We start from the raw sequence: 16,292 nt of genomic DNA, 5'->3' as shown, positions 1-16,292 counted from the left end.
TAATCCCAGCACTTTGGGAGGCTGAGGTGGGTGGATCACGAGGTCAGGAGTTCGAGACCAGCCTGACCAACATGGTGAAACCCCCGTCTCTACTAAAAACACAAAAAATTAGTTGGGCCTGGTGGTGCATGCCTGTAGTCCCAGCTACCCTGGAGGCTGAGGCAGGACAATTGCTTGAACCCAGGAGGTGAAGGTTGCAGTGAGCAGAGATTGTGCCACTGCACTCTAGCCTGGGTAACAGAGCAAGACTGAGACTCCATCTCAAAAAATCAAGGATGACGATAGAAATGAGGCAGTTCCACGAGGAAGCTCTCAGGAGCTCGTGGGTCGCAGCCATCAGTGGCAGAGTCCTCCGGCAAGGTCTTTGAGGAGCCACACTTGGGCGTGCAGTCTCTGGTAGAGGTGTTTAATATGACCTGTGTGGAGGCCATGAGATGTGGGGCATGTTTGAAACAACTGGGGCTGTTCATCCTGCAACAAGGAGCTTATGGCTGGACAGTAATATGACAGGTGTCTTCACTATTACCGGGGGATTGTCAGACACTGGCTTTTGCCATGTGGCTCCAGGGGCAGCAGAAGTTATGGGGACACTGCTGTTGGGTTTCTCACTCAAGCATTGCTCACTCACGCAATGAACGATGTCCAGGGCTAAGGTGGGCTTGTCCTTGGGATGTGCCCCTTCACCTGTGGGCATTGGGGTGCTTGAGAAAGGAGCCTGCGTGAATGAGAGGTTAGAGTCAGGTTCTTCCAGTGTCTTCACACTCATCAGATTCTTGGACTCGCCTTGAAAATGGTTTTCAGGTAAGCATACTTACGTCTTTCCCCCTTAATTGTAAATGAATAACGGTAGTTGTGTTTATGGAGTGCTTGCTGTGTGTCAGGCATGGTGCAAACTGGACTGTGTGTCGTGTGGTCAGAGATTGAATGCTCAGCCTCAAGGCAGGTACCATGCATCTCCATCCTGCCACCGAGAGAGAAGCAGGCCTGCAGGAGCTTGGGGACTTACCTGGACCCGCTGAGACCCGGTTCTGCAGGCTTCCTACACCTAAAACAGTGGGCCACCTTGCCTCCCAAAGTGGGAAGTGTTTTTTCAGAGGAATGTTTACTGATCACATCAGGCCATGTGCTCATTCTCAAAGGCAGGTCTCTCCACTGAAGAATCAGCCATCTCCCTAACAGTGTGCTTGTAATACTTACAAAAATAGTTACACAGTTGAGAGAAATAATAACTCCCTCTAGGCCTCACTGCCCCTTTATCATTTTAACAGCCTCTGATTATTTTCCTGTGATTGATTCAGTGGATAAAGGTTTCCATTTAAGAGCTTAAGTGCAGCCTTGTGAATCTTACTGCCTGCTACGTGATTTACATAGTTCAGAAGCAGACATCCCCCTATAAGGCCTCCTGTTTCAAGAAACCTCTCTAGAGGTCAGGAGAGCCCACAGCCAAGTTTTACGGCACAGCACAGGGTGGTAGGCTGGCTCTAAATACAGCTTCCAAGAGGGTCGAGTGTTCAGCTGGCACAGAGATGTGGTTCCTCCAGACCTACCAGGGAGGACAGCCAGGGATCGCATGGTTTTGTAAATTAAAATGCCCAAGCTCAGAGGCCTGCAAGGATTTACTTTAAAGCAACAGGGAGGCTGGGTGTGTGACTCACACCTATAATCCCAACACTTTGGAAGGCTGAGGTGGGCAAATCACAAAGTCAGGAGTTTGAGACCAGCCTGGCCAATATGGTGAAACCCCATCTCTACTAAAAATACAAATACTGGCCAGGCATGGTGGCAGGCACCTGTAGTCCCAGCAACTCGGGAGGCTGAGGCAGGAGAATCCCTTGAACCCGGGAGGCGGAGGTTGCAGTGAGCCGAGATCACGCCACTGTGTCTCAAATAAATAAATAAATAAATAAAGCAACAGGGAGAGGCTGGATGCAGTGGCTCATGCCTGTAATCCCAGCACTTTGGGAGGCCAAGGCGGGCGGATCATGAGGTCAGGAGTTCAAGACTAGCGTGGCCAACATAGTGAAACCCTGCCTGTATTAAAAATATAAAAATTAACCAGGCATGATGGCCCATGCCTGTAATCCTAGCTGCTTGAGAGGCTGAGGCACAAGAATCACTTGAACCTGGGAGGCGGAGGTTGCAGTGAGCCGAGATCGTGCCGCTGTACTCCAACCTAGGGGGCAAAGCACGACTCTCAAAAAAACAAAAAACGAAAAAACAGGGAGAGTTTTCCTGTTGATAGTCTCCTGGGCTGTCTCTTGTTTGGGGCTTTATGAATAAGGCTTCTGTGACCATTCTTGTGCAAGTCTTTTATAGGCACATGTTTTTATTTCATTTGGATGAATATCTAACGGCAGAATGGCTGGGTCATATGGCATGTGAATGTTTAACTTTATAAGAACCTACTGGGCTCGGCGCAGTGGCTCATACCTGTAATCCCAGCATTTTGGGAGGCCGAGTCGGGCAGAGCATGAGGTCAAGAGATCAAGACCATCCTGGTCAACATGGTGAAACCCTGTCTCTACTAAAAATACAAAAATTAGCTGGGTGTGGTGATGTGTGCCTGAGTCCCAGCTACTCAGGAGGTTGAGACACGAGAATTGCTTGAACCCAGGAGGCAGAGGTTGCAGTGAGCCAAGATTGCGCCACTGCACTCCAGCCTGGCAACAGAGTGAGACTGTGTCTTAAAAAAAAAAAAAAAAAGAACCTACCAAACCATTTTCCAACACGGCTGTAACAATTTACACTCCCATTAGCAGTGTGTGAGAGTTCCTGTATAATATAAACCAGGGTTTTCAGCTTTCTATACATTAAGAGATTTCAAAGGACTTTCTTTTTACTGACTCTCCAGACGTTGGCATAGTATTCAGCCTTAAAAAGAACTGAATTTCTAGCCAGGTGCAGTGGCTCACACCTGTAATCCCAGCACTTTGGGAGGCTGAGGTGGGCGGATCACAAGGTCAGGAGTTTAAGACCAGCCTGGCCAACATGGTGAAACCACGTCTCTACTAAAAATACAAAAATAAAATTACGTGGGTGTGGTGGTGAGCAACTGTAATCCCAGCTACTCGGGAAACTGAGGCAGGAGACTCGCTTGAACCCGGGAGGTGGAGGTTGCAGTGAGCTGAGATCATGCAATTGCATTCCAACCTGGATGACAGGGTGAGACTCTGTCATTAAAAAAAAAAAAAAAATAGCTGGGCGTGGTGGCAAATGCCTGTAGTCCCAGCTACTTGGGAGGCTGAGGCAGGAGAATCGCTTGAACCCAGTAGGCAGGGGTTGTGGTGAGCCGAGATTGTGCCACCACACTCCAGCCTGGGCAACAAAGCGAGACTCAAAAAAAAAAATTAAATTTCTGACCCATGCCGCAACATGGTGAACCTTGGAAACGTTATGCTAAAGTGAAAAAAGCGAGACACAAAGGACTCCGTAGTGTATAATTCCGTTTTTGTGAAATGGCCCATCCACAGAGACAGATTGGTGGTTGCCAGGAGCTGGGGTAGGGGAGAAGGAAGAGTAACTGACTGGTGCGCAGGGCTTTTGGGGGGTGATGAAAAAGTTTAACACTTAGATTATGGTGATGCTCGCACAGCTCCGTAAATATACAGTAAACCATGGACTTGTGCACTTAAACAGGTAGCTTTCTGCTATAAAAATTGTATCTCAGTAAAGCAGTTTGAAAAATGAAGACTCGAACTCTAGAAGGCAACAGTCTGAAAACAATAGGTTTCCTCCAGAGAGTTCCCTTGAGGTAAAGCTCATGCTTGTCTGAGAGCAGATGACCTTCCCTTGGCTTTTCACACCTTAGACTCTTTTCAGTCTTGGCCTTGTCTCACCTTAGACCCTGAGAGGAGCATCAGACCCGCTCGTTTGCTGGTGAACCCAAGTCCAGCAGGTGCTGCCCTGGTGCGGGGGTCCCTCAGCCACGTGTTGAGTGGCGGGAGGTTGCCTGTAAAAAGGAAGGAATTGAAATCCCCACTCTAGGGATATTGGTCCTCCTCCACACCCCCACCCCGGCATTTCCTAGTGCGGCCAGCGATCCTCTTCTGTTTTCTCAGTGGGTGCGCCTGGCCTGGACTCCACCCAAGCCAAACAGCCGAGGTGAAATGGTTGGGCAGAGCAAACAGGCTTTCGCCAGGAGCCTTCCTTTACTTCCCCTTGGACAAATCACACCGGGCTCAAAGCCTCCGCTGGAATTCCTCCTGCTGCTGCAAGGCCCAGAGTGGCCACATCACCTGCCTGATGGAGTCGTGAGTCACTAGCTGTCTCTGGGTTTTACCTTGACCTAGTGAATGTTTTTCTAAGAATATTTTCTTATTGAGGTGTCATTTTCATATAACAGGGCACACAGATCTTAGGTGTACAGTTCACATCATTTTGGCAAATGCATGCACCCCTGTGGCTCACACCCCTGTCAAAATAGAGAACATTGCTATTACCCCAGAAAACTCCGCGAGTACCCTGCCCCTGGACTCTAGCAGCCCCTGTCTGATGTCCATCATGACGTATTACTGTCACCCATTCTGGAACGTTATGTAAATGGCATCGTCCAGTGTCTGCTCTTGTGTGTCTGGCCTTCAGCTAAGCATGATGTCTGTGAGATTCATGCAGGTGGATGTGTGCAGCTCATTCCTTTTCATTGCTGAATAGTAATCAATTATTTCAATATACCACACTTTGTTTCTTCATTTGCCTGTTGATAGTCCCCTGGGCTGTTTCCTGTTTGGAGCTTTATGAATAAGACTTCTGTGACCATTCTTGTGCAAGTCTTTTATAGGCATATGTTTTTATTTCTTTTGGATGAATATCTAAAGGCAGAATGGCTGGGTCATAGGGCATGTGAATGTTTAACTTTATAAGAACTTACCTACTGGTTATAACTGGTTATAAGAACCTACCAACACAGCTATAACATTTTACTCTCCCATTAGCAGTGTGTAAGAATTCCAGTTGCTCCACATCCGTGCTAGCACTTGGTACTGTCCGTAATTTTAATATTAACTGTTCTTGGGGGAGTACTGCTATCCTATTATGCTGTTGTCATTTATTTAACAGATGAGTTGCCCAGGCTGGACTCAAACTCCTGAGCTCAAGTGATTCTCCCACCTCAGCTTCGGAGTAGCTGGAACTACACCTGCATGCCACCAAACCTGGCTCCATTGAGTTTTAATGTGCATCACCTTGAGTGAGGTAGTGAATTTTAAAGGAGCCTCCAAGAATCCTCCTGCCCAGGCCAGCCTGCCTCCCCTCCCAAGCACCCTATTGCCTGGCATGCTGCATAGAGAGCCAATGGGACTCCTTCATAAGGATTCACCTGTGAGCCTGTATGTGCAAGGCAGCGCTACAGACGTGGGTTCCTCACCCAGAGGTCCACACTCCAGGGTAGTGAATGGCCAACTCCTTTCGTAAAGAGGCAGCCAGTAGGGGCCGGGTGCGGTGGCTCAAGCCTGTAATCCCAGCACTTTGGGAGGCTGAGACGGGTGGATCACAAGGTCAGGAGATCGAGACCATCCTGGCTAACCCGGTGAAACCCCGTCTCTACTAAAAAATACAAAGAACTAACTGGGCGAGGTGGCGGGCGCCTGTAGTCCCAGCTACTCGGGAGGCTGAGGCAGGAGAATGGTGTGAACCCGAAAGGCAGAGCTTGCAGTGAGCTGAGATCCCGCCACTGCACTCCAGTTTGGGCAACAGAGCGAGACTCTGTCTCAAAAAAAAAAAAAAAAAAAAAAAAAGAGCAGCCAGTAAATATTTCAGGCTTTGCAGGTCGTGCAGTCTCTGTTTTGGCTGCTCACCTCTGCTGTCGAAGGGTGACAGAACCTTAGACAACTGTAAATGAATGAGAGAAGCTGTGTCCCAACTTGATTTCTGGACACTGAAATTCAATTTTCATATCATTTTGACACCATGATTACTTGGATTTTTTTCAATAATTTAAAAATGTAAAAGGTATTCCTAGCTTGAGAGCCGTACAAAAACAGTGGGGTTACCAGATCCAGAGGCTCCTGTGCTTGGTGCTCCATTTCAGGCAGGCAGAGCAGCCAGCTTGGGGCACTTCTGCACTAGGCAAGCTCTCAGGAGCGGCTTCACAGTGAACCAGGCCAGCCCTGCGGAGCTCCAGCATCCCACCTGCTCCAGGAGGCAGCTTCCCCAGGATGAGTCCAGGTGGGGACGCACACCACTCCCAAGGGAAACACCAATGGGCCAGAGGAGGGCGAGAGACAGGCGGGGAAGGGCTTGAGAGTGCCACATTGGTGTCCACAGCCCCTCCCTGCCCAGCAGGCGGCTCCCAAGCTCCCTGATTATGGGCTTCCTCTGTCTCCCTCCAGCCTCGCTGACCTCAGTACTGCTCCCTGCTCACCTGGTCCCTTCGGAATCCACACATCAGGATGCCCACTAGCTTTGGCCCAGTGTTTGCCTTCACCCTGGCCACCTCCTCAAGTCTGTCTTTGCCCTGCCCATGCCCAGCCTGGGGACCTGCCAGGAAGGGGTCTGGGGTGGGGGTGTAGGATTATCGTCTTTCTCGTGAGGTAGTGGTTTGCAGGAAGGATGTTGGGCTCAGATCTCCATCTGGGGAGTGGAGTCTGCACCCTGTGGAGGCTCTGAGGAGGGGCCCAGGAGGCAGGAGGACCTGTGTGGAGTCTACTGCAGGGCCCCCAGCAACAGGACCCCAAGAGCAGTAGCCATGGGTTGGAAGAGGGTTGTGCATCCTCACAAGGAACAAAACACAATGGCCGGGCATGGCGGCTCATGCCTGTAATCCCTGCACTTTGGGAGGCCGAGGTGGGTGGATCACCTGAGGTCAGGAGTTTGAGACCAGCCTGGCCAACCTGATAAAACCCCCTCTCTACTAAAAATACAAAAAATTAGACGGGCACGGTGGTGGGCGCCTGTAATTCCAGCTACTCAGGAAGCTGAGGCAGAAGAATCGCTTGAACCTAGATCGCGCCAAAAAAAAAAAGCAAGTCAAGTCCTGAGCTGGTGGCTCCTGGCCTCCTCCTGGGAAGACTGGCTGCTGGGCAGATTCCTTGTAGCTTGTGGAGAAGGCCTGGGTGTCGCTGGCACCACTGGCCTTAACGAAGGACCTAAAGCCCTGTTGGGTGTAGGGAGGGCCAGGAGGCATTGGATAAGGTAGGGAAGACGGTGGCAGGCCCCTGACGGTGGGATGTGGGACCCCGCAGGCCCGTGGCCCAGGTCCGGGGAGGTCCACCACACCCATAGATGCTGCCCATAAGGGGGTGGTTGCCAAGTGTGCCCGCAGTGCACTTTCACACTTGTATACACCAGACAGCAATGAAGAGCTTCCCCAGACCTCACTCCTCACAGCCCCTCCAGTTGCACACAGCGGGAGGTTCAGCCACTTGCTTCCTAACAGGGTAGAGGTCTGACACCTGAGGGCTTCAGGGAACAGGATGTGCTCTTTTGGGCCGGTCCCTCACACAGCATTACTCATCCATGTGGGAGAGCAAAGTCGTAGATGACTCATCCTTGTGTTGGTGTGAATATGCCACAGTGTATTTATCCATTCCAGTGATGATAGACGTTTGCATGGTTTCCAGTTTGGGACTGTTCTGAATAGGGCTGTTCTGAACGTTCTTGTACATGCCTTGGGGTGAGCATAAGTATTCATTTCTGTTGGGTGTTTTCTTTGGAGTAGAATTGCTAGGTCATAGGGAGGCGTTTGTTTAGTGAACACTGCCAGTTTTTCAAAGGGATTGTACTAACCTATAAGGAGTTGTGTTGGTGTGTAAACTGAAGGTGCCGAGAAGCACATTAGGGTCAGTGAGTGACATCAGGGACACCCCCAAACTGATATTGAGGGGGTCCAACCTGAGGTGTTCAGGACCATTTCACAGGCGTCCCAAAGGACAGGGGCTCCAGCTGACACTGTCAGTCCTGACAAGAGAGGGCTGAAATAGAATCTCCAGCATTTGCTGTAGGATTTGGATTTGAGGGGCTGTGAAAGGGGAGAATCTTGGAAATGCCAGGCTGGGAGTCTGGAGATGGAGAGCAGCATGCTTTGATGGAACTATGGGCCGTGGAGACACAGGCTGAGGAAGGAGTCGGAGCCCAGGCAGGCTGGCAGGCTGGGCAAGTCCCATGGGTTCAGAGAAGGGGCAAGGGTTTGAATGCCTTTCCCTCCAGAACTTGTGTTGAATTTCGATTGCTGGTGTAATAGTGTTGGGAGGTGGGGCCTTTAAGAGGCGATTAAGCCGTGAGGGCTGCACCCTTATGGTGGGTTTAATGCCTTAGTGAAAGGGCTGTGGGAGTGGGTTCTCTCTTGGCTTTTCACTTTCTGCCATGTGAGCATGCAGCCCTCCTCCCCTCCGGAGGACACACCGTGCAAAAGACACCATGGAAGAAGCAAAGGGCCTCACCAGGCCCCAAACCTGCTGGCATCTTAACCGTGCACTGAGAAGGATACTCCATCCTTAGACTTTTCAGCCCCCAGAACCGTGAGGTTGTATTAGTTCATTTTTGCAGTTCTCTAAATACTTGAGACTGGGTAATTTATAAAGAAAAGAGGTTTAATTGACTCATAGTTCTGTAGGCTGTACAGGAAGCATAGTACCGATGTCTGCTCAGCCTCTGTGGCGGCCTCAGGAATCTTACAGTTATGGTGGAAGGTGAGGTGGGAGGCAGCAGATCACATGGCCAGAGCAGAAGCAAGGGGTGGGGCCCACACTTTTAACCAGATTTCACGAAGACTCACTATCTTGAGAACAGCGTCAAGGAGATGGTGCTAAACCATTCATGAGAAATCCACCCCATTATCGAGTCACCTCTCACCAGGCCCCACCTCCAAAACAACATGATTACAATTCACCATGAGGTTTGGGTGGGAACACAGACCCGAACCGTATCAGAGGTCTTTGTGTTTTGTGTGGATGTGAAGCTTAGTGCCTGGCTGGCAGTAGGTGCACTGCAGATGGAGCCAGTGTCTGATGAATGAAGGAAGGGTCCTTTGCTGGTAGGGTCCGGGTCTCACTGACCTGCTGTCCCCTCGGGGCCTAACAGGTGGGAAGTGGCCAGAAGGAGGACTCCTCCTGGGTTGTCTGAGGACACCGGGCTGGCGCACTTGGGTGGCGCAGAGGCAGTTCCCAGGGACACTTGTTTTCCAGCGCCATTTCCACAGGTGCTGTGCTCATCCTTCTCACATTAATTCAGGCCACCTGGAGAGAGCCAGGCTTTCTCAGTGTGAACTTAACCTGTCCTCTGGAGAGGCAGGACATTTTAACAGCCAGGCCCGCAGGTGCACTGGAACCTTCCACTCAGTGCCATGCTGGCAGGTTTGTGTTGGCCAGACCAGGTGGGAGGACCCCTGAGCGTCTAAGTGCCGATTTCATCCCGGGCCTGATACTGACTGAGCAGGAAGTGGTGGGGTGCAGACATGCATATCAGTGGCTCAGCCTGGCCTTCTGAGCCCTGCCCCTTGGATGAAACCCACCGCCTGGTCACTCTGGGGCAGTGGGGAGTGCAGTCCATTGCTCAGCTCCACAGTGACCACCACAGCTCCCAGGGTGGGCCCATTTAACATATACCCTCTCCCCCAAAGTCAGGACATGTTTCTGACTTGGAAGACAGCAGGGTGGTGGCCCCAGGGTGTGACCAGCTTGCTGTCTCTTTAGCATGCTCATCTGTCCCTCACTAACTCCTGTCAGGGGAGGGCTGTGGCAGGGTACCAGATCCACTCTCGTCCCAGCTCTGGGACTCATCTCCCGGTCGTTCAGTAGCAGCGGTTAGGCCTAGCTCACAGATGCCTTGAGGCCCCCTGAGAGCTCCTGCGCCCCCATCTGCATACTGGGGAAGTCCTGGTAGAACTGGGCCACTGGGTTAGAAACGCAGCCCGCCCTGCGGCAGAGATTCCCACATTGCACAGTGAAAATATGCCCTGGAGATGGCCAAGTGCGGTGGCTCATGCCTGTAATCCTAGCACTTTGGGAGGCCAAGCAGGTGGATCACCTGAGGTTGGGAGTTCGAGACCAGCCTGGCCAATATGGTGAAACTCCATCTCTACTAAAAATACAAAAATTAGATGGGCGCCTATAATCCCAGCTGCTCAGGAGGCTGAGGCACAAGAATCGCCAGAACCTGGGAGGTGGAGGTTGCAGTGAGCCGAGATTGTGCCATTGCACTCCAGCCTGGGCAACAAGAGCAAAACTCTTGTCTCAAAAAAAAAAAAAAAAAAAAAAAATGTCCTGGAGGTGCTCACTAAGCAGGTGGAATTCTGGGTTTGGGCTTTGGGAATTGCTAGTCACAAGCCCTGTCAAGAGTTTTTTTTTGCAAGTTTGGGAAACTGCCTCAAGTATTACCTGCACTTCTACAAACAGTGTCCTAGAAGCCTGTACTGTGTTACTAGGGAATGTAATATACTACATATGTTAGTGTGTAATACACTGCATTATGTTACAGCAGAGTAAGTGATGTTTATCCTTCTCGGTGCACTGAATCAGACTCAGTGTGGGTTTGTCTCCCGGGTGGCGACGCTAAGTTGCATCACTTCATGAGGCTGGAGTCTGCCATACCTCTCCGTTGCAAATCCCTTTTCCCTTTCATAGCTAATAAAGGTAAAGTGTAGGGTGAGGCTTTGAGATGCAATGAATCCCCTGTTCCCCTGTGGCCGCTGTCCAGTAGTTCTCAAAATCTCCTGTATTGATTTGGCATCCTGTAGAGAGGAACGGCTTCCTTCTTCCCCAACTCCATTTCGTTTCTTCTTAGTATCACTCTGGTCTCATGGATTCTTTTTCCTTTAATGTCACTGTGTTAAAATCATTAATGTCATGAAGAATATCTGTTGACACACCCCAGTGAAGGGAAGGCATCAGTTCCACAGTGTCATTCCAGCTGGTGGACTCTTTATTCCCTTGAGCTTTATAATTACCAGCCTCTCAAAAGTAATGCATTTGTTATTTATCTTCATTTCCTGAAAGCCTGGGTCTGTATTCCTTTCTAACATGAAATTGACCAGCACAGATCTGCCAGTGGCGTTGCTGGGATCCCAGAGAGATTTTCCCTCCACACCTGCGGTCTCAAGGGCTGGCGGTGCTTCTGAGTCACTCATATCGTCACTCATATCGTCAGCAATCAATGACACACTCTTCAGGTCCTCAAGAAGCTTAAGCCTAGCAGACCAAAAATATCTGTTTTCCACACCCCACTTCTAAGTCCCACAGCATTTTAATCCATTCACAAGACATCTTTCATCTCTTTTTCTGAGGCAGACGACAGGGGACTTGCTACAGTTCGAATCTTAAATACCTATTTAAAAGCACTTTAGGCTGGGCACAGTGGCTCATGCCTGTAATCCCAACACTTAGGGAGACTGAGTTGGGTGGATGGCTTGAACCCATGAGTTCAAGAGCAGCCTAGGCAACATAGCAAAACCTCATCTCTATAATAAATACAAAAATTAGTTGAGCATGCTGGCATGCACCTGTAGTTCCAGCTACTTGGGAGGCTGAGGTGGGAGGATAACCTGAGCCTGGGGGATCGAGGCTGCAGTGAGCTGTGATCACACCACAGCATTCCAGCCTGGGCAACACCATGAGACCCTGTCTCAAAAAACAAAAAGATAAAAGAACTTTAAAGGTAACGTATTATCTCCAACAACACAGAATAGCTCACTATAATAGTAACTAAACCAGAACCAGCATCCATCCCTTCTTAGTGATTTTTTAAAAATTACCTCCCAAAAAGAGAAGACAGAGACGTAGAGGACAGTCTAAAACAGGGATTCCCTGATGTTGAGGTTAGTAGATGCTCTGGCCTGGTCACTGCTCTGATCCAGGCTGCCAGAACAATCCTTTCTCTTAGAAGGGTAAACCTGCTTTTCAGCTTTATATAAAATAAAAGCATAGCCCAATTTCTTTCCATTTTGCCTGTTCTGAAGCCTGGCAGTTTTGTTGCTAAAATGGAAGATGAAGCTGAATCCAACTCTTGGTTATTTACAGAAGGAAAAAAATCTTTTCCCTGGCCCATGTTAGGGTCTCCAGCTAGGGTGCCTCTAATTACACCAGCCAAAGACAATTCAGTCAGGCAAGAGAAAAACAAGTTAATTGGCATATGCATTGTACTTACACATGGCAGTACCTGGCAATGAATAACCCAAAGTGTGGTCAGAACTTGGGTTTATCTGCCATCTTAGGCTGACACAAAGGAAAAGGCCTGGAGCTTCTGGGCAGGAGAGGCATGTTATGGGAAGGTGTCTCGGTCTATTTTGTGCTGCTGTAACAGAATGCCACGGACTGTGTAATTTATAAAGAAAAGTGGCTTATCTGGCTCATGGTTCTGAAGACTGGGAAATCAAGAGCATGGCACTGGCATCTGCTGAGGGCCTTTTTGCTACGTTGTCCCATGGAAGGAGGGTGGAAGTGCAAGAGAGGGTGAAAGAGACAGAACAAGAGAGGGCCAAACTCATTTTTATAACAACCCACTCCCACAATGGCATTAATCTATCCTTGAGGGTGGAGGCCTCATGGCCTAATCACCTCTGAACAGTCCTACCTCTTACACAATGGCAATTAAATTTCAACATGAGTTTTGGAGGGCATATTCAAACCTTAGCAGAAGGTTCCCAGGAAAAGTGTGGTAAACAAGGGTTCTTTAGGAAGGTTTGTTATGCAGAATAAGTCAGTACCTTCTTCCATTGATAAGAGTTGTTACAAGATATCCTCTTCCTTGCATGGAAGAGGGAGACATGGAAATTTCCTTTATAATAAATGTGAATTTCTTTTACAAAATGAAAATGGTTTTTAGAGCCTTTCCTGTGGTCTGCTGGTCTTAATGGCCTTTAACTCAAAATAATCCACATGCAAAGAGGCATATTTTGGGGTGGCATATCCCAGTGCCCCTCAGATGCTTCTTTTGTGAACTATCCAAGTGGATGCCCACTTCAGGACCTTTGCATTTGCTATTCCCCCAGATTCATTCATTCCATCTTTTTTTTTTAGATGGACTCTTGCCCTGTGGCCTAGACTGCAATCTCAACTCACTGCAGCCTCCACCTCCTGGGTTCAAGCGATTCTCCTGCCTCAGACTCCCAAGTGCTGGGATTATGGGCATGCGCCACCACGCCCAGCTAATTTTTGTATTTTTGGTAGATACGGGGTTTCATCATGTTGGCCAGGCCGGTCTCGAACTCCTGACTTCAAGTGATCCACCCACCTTGGCCTCCCAAAGTGCTGAGATTACAGGTGTGAGCCACTGCACCTGGTCCATTCTTTCACTTTTTTTAGTCTCAGCTCAAATATCACCTCCTGTAACTAACAGCTCAACCTGCTTTTCTTCACAACACTTTATCTAAAAATTATTTATTTGAAAATGATGGCCAAGTGCGGTGGCTCACGCCTGTAATCCCAGCATTTTGGGAGGCCGAGGCGGGCAGATCACCTGAGGTCAGGAGTTAAAGACCAGCCTGGAAACATGGTGAAATCCCGTCTCCACTAAAAATACAAAAATTAACTGGGCATGGTGGCGGGCGCCTATAATCCCCAGCTACCTGGGAGGCTGAGGCAGAAGAATTGCTTGAACCCAGGAGGCGGAGGTTGCAGTTAGCAGAGATTGCACCACTGCACTCCAGCCTGGGTGACAGAGCAAGACTCCATCTCAAAAACATTAATAAGTAAATAAATAAATAACCTGAAAATGGCTGAGATAATTAACCCTGGGACTCATTTAGCCACTCCAGCAATATTAGCAGCCAGAGGAGGTGAGGAGACATGATGGGGAGAGGGCTCCTCCCTGCATCAACCTATATGCATTATGAAGAGTCACATCATGAAGATTCAGTATTGGACTAAGTGCTGCAGGAGAGGGGAAGGACCATGGTAGCTCCCAGGAAGAAGAAATTACATCTGGGTAAGATAACTGTTAAGGAAAAAAAAAATCAATAGCATTTGTTAAAGCATGGTACCAAAGACTTTATTCACAACCATCATGATAGGTACAGGGACCACTGCAACGGGGTCTTGCAGCAGGGGAGAGAGATTGGGCTCAACTGCGAAAACAGCATGGGCAAGTGGGCATTTATAGCCAAGGACCAAGGGAGGGGTCAGTGGATGGACAGTTACTAAAAGGACACTTCAGGGGTCTGAGGGATTGTGGCTAAACCACCTCACAGGATTCCTGCTGAAGGCAGGCCAGGGTGATTGGACATCATGGGGGATGGTGGAGCACGGGGATCCTGATCAGATGTCACCGAGGGGGATCAGCCATCGGGGCAGGGAGTCCTTGCTAAATTGACAAAGCAGGGATTACTAAAACGGATGTCACAGGGAAGCGTACAGTGGCCCTAGGAGAAGGCTCAGAAGCCTGACTAGAGTTTGGTCGAAGAATTTTTGTCAGGATCTTGGAAAATTTCATAAAGTGTAGCTATGAAAGAAAGGACTTAAAATTTATTTAACCAGAGCACACAGAATTAGAAGTCAATCCAGTAAGAGAATATATAGGCCTTAAATCAACAACCATTAGTGAAGTCTGTGGCCTCTAGTTTTTCTTACTAAAACTTACTCCAATTATAAAAGAAATATTGTGGAAAAAACAGGAAATACAAAATGTATGGAGAAAATAAGGAAACCCCCCTGATAATTCTTCCATTCAGAAATAACCAGTGTTTAGGTTTGGATATGCACCTGTGTTTCTAACACAGTAGTCCGTAGCCACATGTGGTTATTTAATTTAAATTTAAATTGACTAAATTAAAATAATATTTAAATCATTACTGTCATTTCTGCATTACACCCTTATTTTTGTCTTTCATTTATCAGTATTGTGTCATCTATCACACCTTCCTAGCTAGCTATTAAAATAGTCATTCCTTTTAGCAGCACAGTGGTTTATGATATTAACTTTAAGCATAGATACGTTGTTCCGGGCTTGTGCAGTGGAGCAGGGCTTGGCTGGGGTGAACCTTGGCTGTTTCCCTTATTAGCTATGTGGGCTTAGGGAAGAGTTAACTTCTCTGTGGCTCACTTTCTCCATTGTCAAGCAGGGGTAATAGCAGGCTATTTGCAGAGATCAGGAGTTAATATATGTATACTGCAAGTAATGATCAATAAGTGTCAGCTCCTCCATTCTTTGCCAGGTGTGCACCACAGCTGGGGGATTAACCTTTACCACACCACAGCAGAAAACATATTTGCATAGCTTGCTTTTTGTCTTTTGAAGCTTTCCTTGAACTCTATTCCCCAGAGTGGTAGAAGTGGTCATGGGGCACTATCGTTTTTTTGACTTCTGAATTGCCAGATCACTCTCAGAGAGATTGTATCAGTGTTTGGAGCTTGCAGCCAAGCTCCACCCCACAGCCCTGCCATCTGTGCCCGAAGTTCGATCTTGTTGGCTCCAGAATCCCTAGGATGTAGTGCAGGAGTGAATCCCGAGCTGGAGCTGGGTGGGCTGTGGGGTCATTCCAGATTGATTAACCTCCGACCTCTGAAGTCTGCAGCTGGAAGGGGCTCCAGGTAAGAAGATAACTTTGAAGCATCACACCAGGAAACCTACTACACCTGGACTTTCATGACATCTTCCGCGGGCAATTTTTACCTCCATGAAATTTAGTAACCTTTGCAGCCCCTTCAGCCCAAGACCACCAGGAGCAAACCTGTAGTCCCACAAAATCGGGTGTACTGACCTACTGCAATGAGGGAGAGCCTCCCAAGAACGAAGGGAAAGGCAGAGTTCTTAATGGGAATGGGGGAAGGCAGAGTTTAGGTGACCTTTACATGAAGCAGGGTTCCCATAGGCTGAGGCCAGCAGGACTGTGTTCCGCGGGGACCAAGTGTGGGAAGCTATGTGCAGACGCCCCCTATCTGGAGCTGCAGCCTGGGTTGGGATGGCGGAGGCTAAATCTTGGTTAGTGGCTGAGCTCCCCGGCCAGACAGGCATGTGTCCTTCTCCCTGCTGTAATCTCAAAGCGGACAGCGTCTGCCGGGTGGTTTCGGGAGCAGGGTTTCTCGGAGGGCTAGGGGGCTGCGGTCTCTCCGAGGCGGGATCATGGTGGCACTTGGCTGTGGCTGCCTTGCGCCCTCGGGAATGGGCGTCTCCCGTTCGCTGGCAGTTCGTTTTCTCCACGTCTGCCATCGGCCTGGAGTGGCAAGCAAATAGCTGGTATTTTCAGAGCCGCCCTGTCCCCGACACAGAAGACCGGGCCCAGCAGGCGTTGGTGGATGCCTTTCAAGCTGTAATCAGTTTCCCCGAACGTTTACCAGGCCTTGGCCACAGCCCGGGCCCGGCGCGCTCCCGCGAGGCACCTGGTGACCTGGTGTAGGGCGTGGGGACCGGCCCCAGGAAACCCCAGG

This window comes from Colobus angolensis, unplaced genomic scaffold (assembly GCF_000951035.1).
Source record: "Colobus angolensis palliatus isolate OR3802 unplaced genomic scaffold, Cang.pa_1.0 Scaffold336, whole genome shotgun sequence".
Taxonomy (NCBI): domain Eukaryota; kingdom Metazoa; phylum Chordata; class Mammalia; order Primates; family Cercopithecidae; genus Colobus; species Colobus angolensis.
This window is presented reverse-complemented; position numbering follows the sequence as displayed.